Source organism: Nomascus leucogenys, chromosome 13 (genome assembly GCF_006542625.1).
Source record: "Nomascus leucogenys isolate Asia chromosome 13, Asia_NLE_v1, whole genome shotgun sequence".
Classification (NCBI taxonomy): Eukaryota; Metazoa; Chordata; class Mammalia; order Primates; family Hylobatidae; genus Nomascus; species Nomascus leucogenys.
The window spans coordinates 91,460,626-91,469,739 of NC_044393.1; the positions used below are offsets into that span (position 1 = coordinate 91,460,626).

The 9,114-nt window shown below is 46.4% G+C and overlaps 1 pseudogene across 1 annotated transcript; it reads left to right on the forward strand.

Annotated features, from left to right (window-relative positions):
- Window positions 1-4,739: 4,739 nt before the first annotated feature.
- LOC115838044 lies at window positions 4,740-5,379 on the forward strand (annotated as a pseudogene). The gene is made up of 2 exons (XR_004033111.1): window positions 4,740-4,788; window positions 4,881-5,379. The product of XR_004033111.1 is annotated as a T cell receptor beta variable 6-9-like (transcript).
- The last annotated feature ends 3,735 nt before the right edge of the window (window positions 5,380-9,114 follow it).

Consider the following 9,114-nt stretch of genomic DNA (forward strand, 5'->3'; position numbering starts at 1 on the left):
CATGTCTTGTGTCCTACTGAGCGCAGAGCTCTCCTAACCAACAGAGCCCAGGTTTCCTGTGCCCTGAGTGTGCCCATTTCTCTGCTGCATCTTCTTGCAGCTTGTCACTTCCTGGGTAACTTCAGTAGAAGAGTAACTGCTGAGCCCAAGATGTGTGCTAGATTTTTGTGTATGTTACTTATCTTAAAGGCTTTCCACAATCTTGCAAATCAAACATTCTTATTCTTCCTTTACAGATGGAAGGCTCATGGACATTGAGTCATTTTCCCCAGTGTCTCTTGGCTTGTAAGGATCAGAAGTGGGAAATAAACTAGTCCATCCATTTTCCACCTACCCCCCTGCTCCATCATCACCTTCTGCATCCTGGTCAGTAAGTCAGAGCCCTCACACTGCCCTCTAGTGACCAGCAGGGCCGCAGTAGAGGCTCAGATGCCTTCAGGGGTCATTACTATGGCCTCTTTATTAGCAACTTTGAGGAAGGTTAAATTTCGCACTTTTTAAAAATCATTTATATGCATTCCCTGTGTCTTTTCCCAGTCTGTAGCTTATATTTTCATTTTTATGGTGTTTTTTGATGCACAAGAGTTTAATTTAGTGCAACAAAAACTAAAAACAATTCTGTTTGTGTGTAGACACAAACTCCTGTCTCATATAAATGTCTAAACATATTTTTCTTAATTTATTCTAGTAAAATTTTAGTTTGGCTTTTCACCATTAAGAATAAATGTACCTGAAATATATTTCATGTAAGAAATAGCATAAAGACCTAGGAATGGGAGGGAAACACATATGTTCAGTGAAGAAGCAACAGCCTATCAAAAAGATCCCAGAATGGACCCCCTGAGCTGACGGTGGAGAGGTAGGTGGAGGGTAAATGATCACAAACTTTATCAGGCTGTTGTCTGTTAGAAGAAAGACAGCCGGAAGCAGAGACCACATGGGTGAAGGTTTATGACTGGACTATAGGTTGAAGGTTGCAGCAGGTAGAGGGAGGAATAGCACGCAGTAGGCAGAGTCACTAGCTGGCAGGGGCAGTGGCATCACCAGTGACTCTACTGACATCCAGGAATTATGTCCCCAACAGACAATGTGAAAAAACTCCCCACTATCTGCCTATTTTTCCCTAGCCCTGCTATGGCTACCAGACTCCTCAGTGGTGTGGCCTTTTGCTTCCTGGGGGTGAGTGAGTCCCGTAAAACCTTTTCCTTGGCTGAGCACATCCCAGCCTTAACCTTTACGTCAGGTCTGCATTATTGGGGTCCCTCCTTGGGCACTCAACTTCCTTCTATCATAGACTTCACAGATGCTGGAACAACCTGATCCCAAGATACCAGAGAACAAAGGCAGGACGTGAAGTGACACGGAGACGCCTGAGACTGCCATCCATGAATACAGCTGCAGGTGTTAATAGGAGCCAAAGCTGGTGCACAGCTGATCCGTCCCAGCAGACACTACAGAGAAATCCCTGAATCTCTGTGACTTTCTCTCAAAGCCAAATAAGTTGCCTTGGTGTCAGACATTCTCTCCCAGAACTCTGTGCCCTCTTGCACCAGGCTTCACCCCACAGCCACCTTCCTCTGCACACAAAGCTCAGTGGAAGATACAGGTGGCCTTGTCTTTATGAGACCGTGATCTGGGCAGTGGAAGACATTGTCCCATAGGCGTCTCCCTAACACTTCCCAGGCTAGGGCTCTGAGAGCTTTCAGCAGCCCTGTGCATGGGAAACTCTGCCCTGTGCTGAGTTTCTCTCCCAGGCCAGTCTCAGCTGGACAAGGGAATGCACATCACCGTGATGTGAGCAGATGCAGCCTCTCTTCCAGCCCCCTCCTGCAGCTCTGGCCTCAGAAGTCCTCTTCCTCAGTTGCTCTCAGGAAGGAAAGTTCATTTGAAATTGTATATTGCAGACAGCATTGACAATACAGGTCTATGTGTGTCCAATCCCACCTTCCACTGGTAACCAATATTAACACTCTGGTGTGCTTCTTTTCACCTCTGTTTTCTGTGTCCATGAATAACTTTCTACCCAAGTTCACCTACAGAAAATGGGTTCGCCTGTACACTTTGCTGGCCACATGTCTACTCTTTTCTGTTAATATGCCTTGGTCTTTATTGTTCCAGATTGGTTGATATAGATGTAACTTTCTCCTATTAGCTGCTTCATATTGCATAATGAGGGTAGACAGGTACATTCGTGCTCTATTCTCTGATTCCTAAATTCTGCCAGATCTTTTCTAAAGGGACTGAATGGCCTCTTTAGGCTTCCAGGTTCTCCTCACCCCAGCACCCAGTTAATGATTCCAGGTTTTCTATCACTCTTAGTCCTGGCAGGTTTGAGACCTCTATCAGTTTCTCCTGCATGAGGAGACAGGGAGGGATAAAAGGATAGACGTTTATTAAACCTACCAGAGACTACACAGTATCTCAGTTTATCCTCATAAAGCATGGATAGGAATGTTAGTCATGTTTTATAGATGAGTCTAGATGAGGCTGGAGTCTAGGAAGGTTAACGAATGGCCTTTTCCATGGTCTCAGAGCTAATAAATGATGGAGCCAGATGAAGGACAGTCAGCTTGCTTCCATGTGGTATTGATAGAGGGGTCACTGGAGTTTGAGGGAGGGGAAGTCTAGAACCATCTGGGGCTGTCTTCAGATCAGATGCTAGGGGGCAGGAGAGTCTTTGTACCCTATAGCACTGCAGGTAAAAGCATCATGGTGTTAGCAGTGGAGAGGCATCAGAGTGGGTAAGCAGTTAGTGGTCTGGAACCAGAAGTTCTGAGATTTGAGAAAATTATTCCCATCACAAGATGTAGCAGAGACACTGATATGGACACACTAGGACAGGGAACTCTGTGAGGAGCTGTTGTTAACATGAGGGAGGGGGGAGAAGCAACTACGTGGTAACTTCCTATACGTGAAATGTAGAGGGAAAGAATGTTAAGTAGAATCCCATCTGATTTTAGTCAGTTTTGCTTTGTAAGTAGTTGGAAGGTGGGATATTTTGTTTTCAAGGTTAAGTAAACATCTGTACACCTCCTTTACCTAATGAAGGATGGTGGCTAAGTGAAAAATGGCACGGCCAATGGAGTCACAGTTTGTTTAATAAATAACTCAGAGTTCAAAGAGAGACTCTCATGGGCCAGAAATTGGTAAATGTTCCTGCGTTCTAAAATTAGGAGGGTCTTATTTTCTTTGAATCAGCAGAGAATGAAGCACAGGCAGTGGGGACAGACAGTTGGGAACACGGCAGAGTGGCCGCAGGATGTCGAAGACAAAGGGCATGTAATATCAAATTCTAAGCTGTAAAGTTGTGATGCAACCCTCCACCTTCTCCTAATGGTTTTTCTGGGATCAGCACAGACGCACACCTGAGGGAGTAATTTCTTTGGAAATGAAAGACAAAGAGTTCTGTTAAATATTAATAACAAGTCCACCTTACAAAGCACACCTGGAAATGGAAACAAGATTATTTCTAAGGCTTTTTCTACTCTAAGAGTCTCTAACTTGTTGGCAAGGTGAGAGGTGAGGATGGTGGAGTGTTGATCCACACGTGATGAGTGCTGTGAAGCTCTACCATGAGGCATATAGTGCTGACTGTGTATCAGAGCCCTAAGAAGAATAATGCCCTTTACGTTGTTTTGCCCTCTGCCATCCCAAACCCACTCCACCCGTAATTAAGCAGCCACGGCAATGAGGGGAGCCAGAAGGAATCAAACCCTGCCGCTTGCTTCAGTAGACAGAGGGACCTGTGGGAAGGGTGTTGGCTGAGTCGAGGAGAAGATGATGAGCTCAGAAAATAGACAAGGAGAAACCCCAGGGAAAAACTTGTGAAAACCTGGAGGAATCAAAAGACATGTTATTTGAGCTCCTTTGTATTTATTACCAAATTTTATTTATTACTAAATTAATATACAAAATGATATTCCCTATGAAACATGACATCTCAAATAAAAACAAAGCATTCGTCCTTACCCTAAAGTCTGCCCTCTCTCCCCGAGTCCCTCACGCATCAGGCCACCTTTGTGCCCACAGGTCATGGGCAGCACTCTGTGGTCACCATCATCCACACAGAGAGGTCAGTCAGCAGCGTGAGGTGGTTCTGCCTGATGTGGTCTCACCCCATGCAGGGAAAGCAAGAGCCCTGGGTGGAACTGAAGGTGCTCAGCTGGACTGTCGGAGTCCCATCTGTCAGTGGATTGACAAGAAATAGAGCAAAACGACTCCTCCAATGTTGATGAGCCTGCTCCTGGGATTTGGAAACTTGATAACAGAGAAAACCAATATAGACAAAGGATTTTAAATAGGATTATGGTTAATTAAGCAAATTAGGAAAGGATACTTGAAGGAGTATTAGGGACACAGGAATCAAAAACACCAGGAAGACATGGGGAGTTTCCCTAAGACTCTAGACTACAGCACTTTGCAGGTAACTAACACTAGAATATTAATTATAACATTGAAGAAATAAAATTTACATTGAATTACACACTGTTTACAAAAGGTCATGAAAATCTTGTAGACTTGTTTCAATTCAGACAAATGTGTCCTTCTCATTCTCAGCTGTTCACTGGTGCATTTATTTTGGATTTGACCATCCGGGGAATGGGCGTGGCCTCTCCTGACTGGAAGGCTCTGAGACCCAGACAGGGAGAATGAGGTCTCAGAATGACTCCCTTGAGAGTCCCGTTCCCCTTTGTCCAATGCACAGACCTAGAAGACCCCTCCATCCTGCAGTACCTGCCATGAGCATCAGCCTCCTGTGCTGTGCAGCCTTTTCTCTCCTGTGGGCAGGTGGGTCCTGGGCAGGGCCCCTTGTGTGGATTTCAAGGCCCAGCACCTTCCCATTGGGGCGGCAACATCAGGTTTGTTCTCCTTCTCTGCAGGTCCAGTGAATGCTGGTGTCACTCAGACCCCAAAATTCCACATTGAAGACAGGACAGAGCATGACACTGCAGTGTGCCCAGGATATGAACCATGACTACATGTACTGGTATCGACAAGACCCAGGCATGGGGCTGAAGCTGATTCATCACTCAGTTGCTGCTGGTATCACTGACAAAGGAGAAGTCCCCCAATAGCTACAATGCCTCCAGATCAAACAAAGAGGATTTCCCGCTCAGGCTGGAGTCGGCTGCTCCCTCCCAGACATCTGTGTACTTCTGTGCCAGCAGTTTCTCCACAGCGCTACAAGGCCGTCTCCTCTCTGCACATAAAGGCAGGGAGGCTCTGCCCTCATCCCCCACCCAAGGCTCAGGGATGCCCTGGGCAGAGTTTTCTGCACCAGGAACCTTGGAACCCCGAGTGGCCCCAAGTTGCCCAGACTGTACGAGCCTCACTCTGTGCCATGTGCCTCTGCAGGCATCTCAGCCAGGCCTTGCCTGATCCCGCATCCTCAGATGTCTCCTTTGTTGCTCTCTCTGGTCTTTCCTCGGAGCTATCCTTTTGGGGTGGGGCCAGGGCTTCCCCTGCTCCTACTTTTTTGCTCATTATCCTGAGTACGAGGCACCCAGGATGAAACAGGATTTGTATTTCAGATCCATCTAGACTCCCATCTCTCCCTGGTGACCGTGTTGCTTCCTCTCTCTAGAGTTTTCCCAGCCCCCACCCTCACGTGGTCTCTCCTGTGGCCCACCTTTCCCATCTGGGCAGTCACCCTCCAAGGCCTTCCTGGGTCTCTCCTCCCCTCATGTCCCTGCCCCTTTCTACTGCAGCCACGAGGGGAGCCCCTGTTCTGTGCCTCCTTTCTTCCCATCACAGAGACTTCAAAGGCCATTTTCTCTGCCCTGGGATGGAGCCTTCATTCCTCCAGTAGCCAGCTCCTACCTGTGCTTCAGATCTCAGCATGATCAGCCCCTCCTGCGGGAAGCACACCCTTGCCTCCCAGCTGAGATCAACTTTTCTCTCATAAGCTCTCATAGAATCATATGTCTGTTAGTAACCTTTAGCACAGTTGTTCTTTCTCAGATACTTGTCTGATTATTTCTGTGCTTCACCCAATTTTTTTTCTTTTCTTTTGGTTTTTTTTTTTTTTTTTTTTTTAAGACAGCTTCACTCTGTTGCCAGGCTGGAGTGCAGTGATGTGATCAGCTCACTGCAACTTCCGACTCTTTGGTTCAAGCGAATCTCCTGCCTCAACCTCCCAAGTAGCTGGGATTACAAGCACGCACCACCACAATCAGCTAATTCTTGTTTGTATTTTTAGTAGAGACGTGGTTTCACCATGTTGGCCAGGATAGTCTCGATCTCCTGGCCTCATGATCTGCCCATCTCGGCCTCCTAAAGTGCAGGGATACAGGCGTTAGCCACCACACCTGGCCTCTCCACCCAATTTTTAAGCCCATGAAAGCTAAGGCTGCACCTGCTGCATTTACTAACATTGGTGCCTGGCATGTGGGGAGACCCATTTCACGGAGAATGGATGAGTGAATGAGAGGCTGAGCGAGTGATGAGTGGGTGGACGAACCAATAGCAGGAACACGCTACATCTACTATAACCTGGCAGAGATCTAGCATTAAGTATAAGAAAGCCCACCCCTTTGATTGCTGGCCTAGGTCGGTCTTGGAAAGTGATGGGGAATCACCATCATGGCAGCCACACCTGGGTCAAGGCTTCCTCTTGTGGCTGCAGCACAAGACCTCCTCCAGGTCTTTCTGCTCTCCTTCATTGTCTTTCCCCACAACAAATCTAGACAGATCAGAGATCCACTTCTAGAATTCCATCCTTAAAGGCTGTTCGTTAAAACCACTTCCGGTAAGAAAATCTCCATCAGGTTTGCATCAATAAAACAGGCCCACTACAAGTTTGACAGTGTAATGGATTTATGATCAGAATTACATCATATGCATATGTGGGAGGAGCTAAGGAAGAGAAGGTCTGGAGGAGAGGAGTCAGAAGGTGAGGGCTCCTGGAGGTCTGGACAGGACAGGCTGGAGTGGCAGGGACATGAGAGGATCAGAGCATGCCAGGCCATGCAGTGGGACCTTGCGCCAGGAGCACAGGAAAAGGCCAAGGAAACCTGCCTCTGGGGAAGCTGTTCCCTCTGTGTGGGGCCCACCCCTGCAGGTTTACTGCCAAACATTGGGGGCAGGCTGGCTGCTTCTGGTCAGCATTTGGGAAGATGAACTGGACACAGGGTGCAGAAGGAACAGGACTTCCTAGGTCTGTTGGATGCCTCTGTATTTGCTGGTCACTGACTCTCACTGTTTGACCACAATGACCTGCCAAGTGTAATGGTGACTGTTTTACGTCTATCTAACAAATTTTACCAAATGTATCTTTGATCATCTCTAACCCAGAATGATAAGAGAAATGGCATTCTTATCTTGCCTTTGCAAAGTTGATTTAACACAATCCAGCACAGAGTGGATTCTCCCAGATTAAGGCATTGGATCACACAACTGTCTCAACCTTCCACAGTCCCTGGACTCCTCTCCTGGGTACACCGGTGCTGCCCAGGTGAACGTGGACACAATTTGTATGTAGATGTTCCAGGCACGGGCTACTAACTTTTCTTTAATCCTGTGCCTAAAGTCTCCCTCCACCTAGAGGCAGGGCTTTGCCTCTTTCTTCTATCTCCTTCGTGAGCTTCCATCCTGATGGAGTTGCATGGATATCAGACCTCTGTTCAGAGTGCAGCGACCTGTGGAGACAGTGGGAGGGAAGCTCACGTCTTGATGCCTTCCTCCACCCAGTTCTTTCATAACTGAAGCAAGTGCTCTGGTCTCCCTTTGGACTCTGCAGTATGAGAAATGGGCTTCATTAATTTGTAGCTGGTCAGCAGCTCAATGATTTGATGGCAAACCCAAAGTGAAATCCTCAGATCTGCAGAAATTGCCCTGCATTTCTGTGAAGATGGCAAGAATACTATGTGGTAGAGATGCCTTCTCCCCATGTAGAGACCTGGCCCCCAAACAGGACAGAGCAGAGAGAGCCAAAGAGCCCAAAACTTGTCTCAGATTGTTGAAAGGCAATTTCCCAGGATAATCCTGCTGACATTTAGTCCCTCATATTACATGCCTGACCACCCTTCCCCCTAGATCAGCTGAGTATTCAGCATATCACACATCCCAGCATCTTCTAACAAGGAAAAATCTTTGCACACCAGCCTCCTTCCTGCACCACATTGACTAACCCTGGAAACTTAGCCTTTCCAGAAAAAACCTCTGTCTTCTCCTGGCCCAGTCTAGCCCAGTAGGCTTAATTCATGATTTATGTCACCTTTTAACTTACTCAAAGGAGAACATATGATTTCAGAGTAAAGAATATTCCTTTTATTTGTATAAGTTGGACCTAAACAGTAAACTGAGTACTTTTCTTCCATCAGTGTCTTAAATTGGACAACAGTAAAACAAATCTTTGATGCTAGAACTTTAGGTCCTACTGTTTTTCATATGGAAGTTCCCAGTGTCCTGGGCACAGAATAGATGAGCATTAGTAAGTCAACTATGCCTGAGATGGGTTTCTATGCGTTTATAGACTAGTATTGTCTTGTTGAGCAAGCCTAAGAGCATTTGCTTCTTCAAGCTCATTTGTCAGTTTGTATGGGAATTTCTAATTTGAAATAAGTTACACTTTTTAATTTGAAAGAGTGTGAAGTCAGGCCGGATGCGGTGGCTCATGCCTGCAATCCCAGCACTTTGGGAGGCCAAGCCGGGCTGATTACAAGGTCAGGAGTTCAAGACCAGCCTGGCCAATATGGTGAAACCCTGTATCTACTAAAAACTTAAAAAAATCAGCCGGGCGTGGTGGTGGGCGCCTGTAGTCACAGCTACTTAGGGGGCTGAGCCAGGAGAACCGCTTGAACCTTGGAGGTGGAGGTTGCAGTGAGCCAAGATCACGACACTGCACTGCAACCTGGGTGACATAGCAAGACTACATCTAAAAAAAAAAAAGAAAGAGTGTGAAGTTTACAAATACAATAGAATTCCAGTATCTAAGTTATTTTTTGAAGTTTGGGGTTTCAGAAAAAAAAGGAAAGAAGTAGGGATATCCATAGGTTTGGCCATTTTTATATTAAATATATATGTGTGTATAGATGTGTGTGTGTATACATGGGCACACACAGATACATACAAATGTATACACACACAGAGATGAATATATGTATGTATACATAA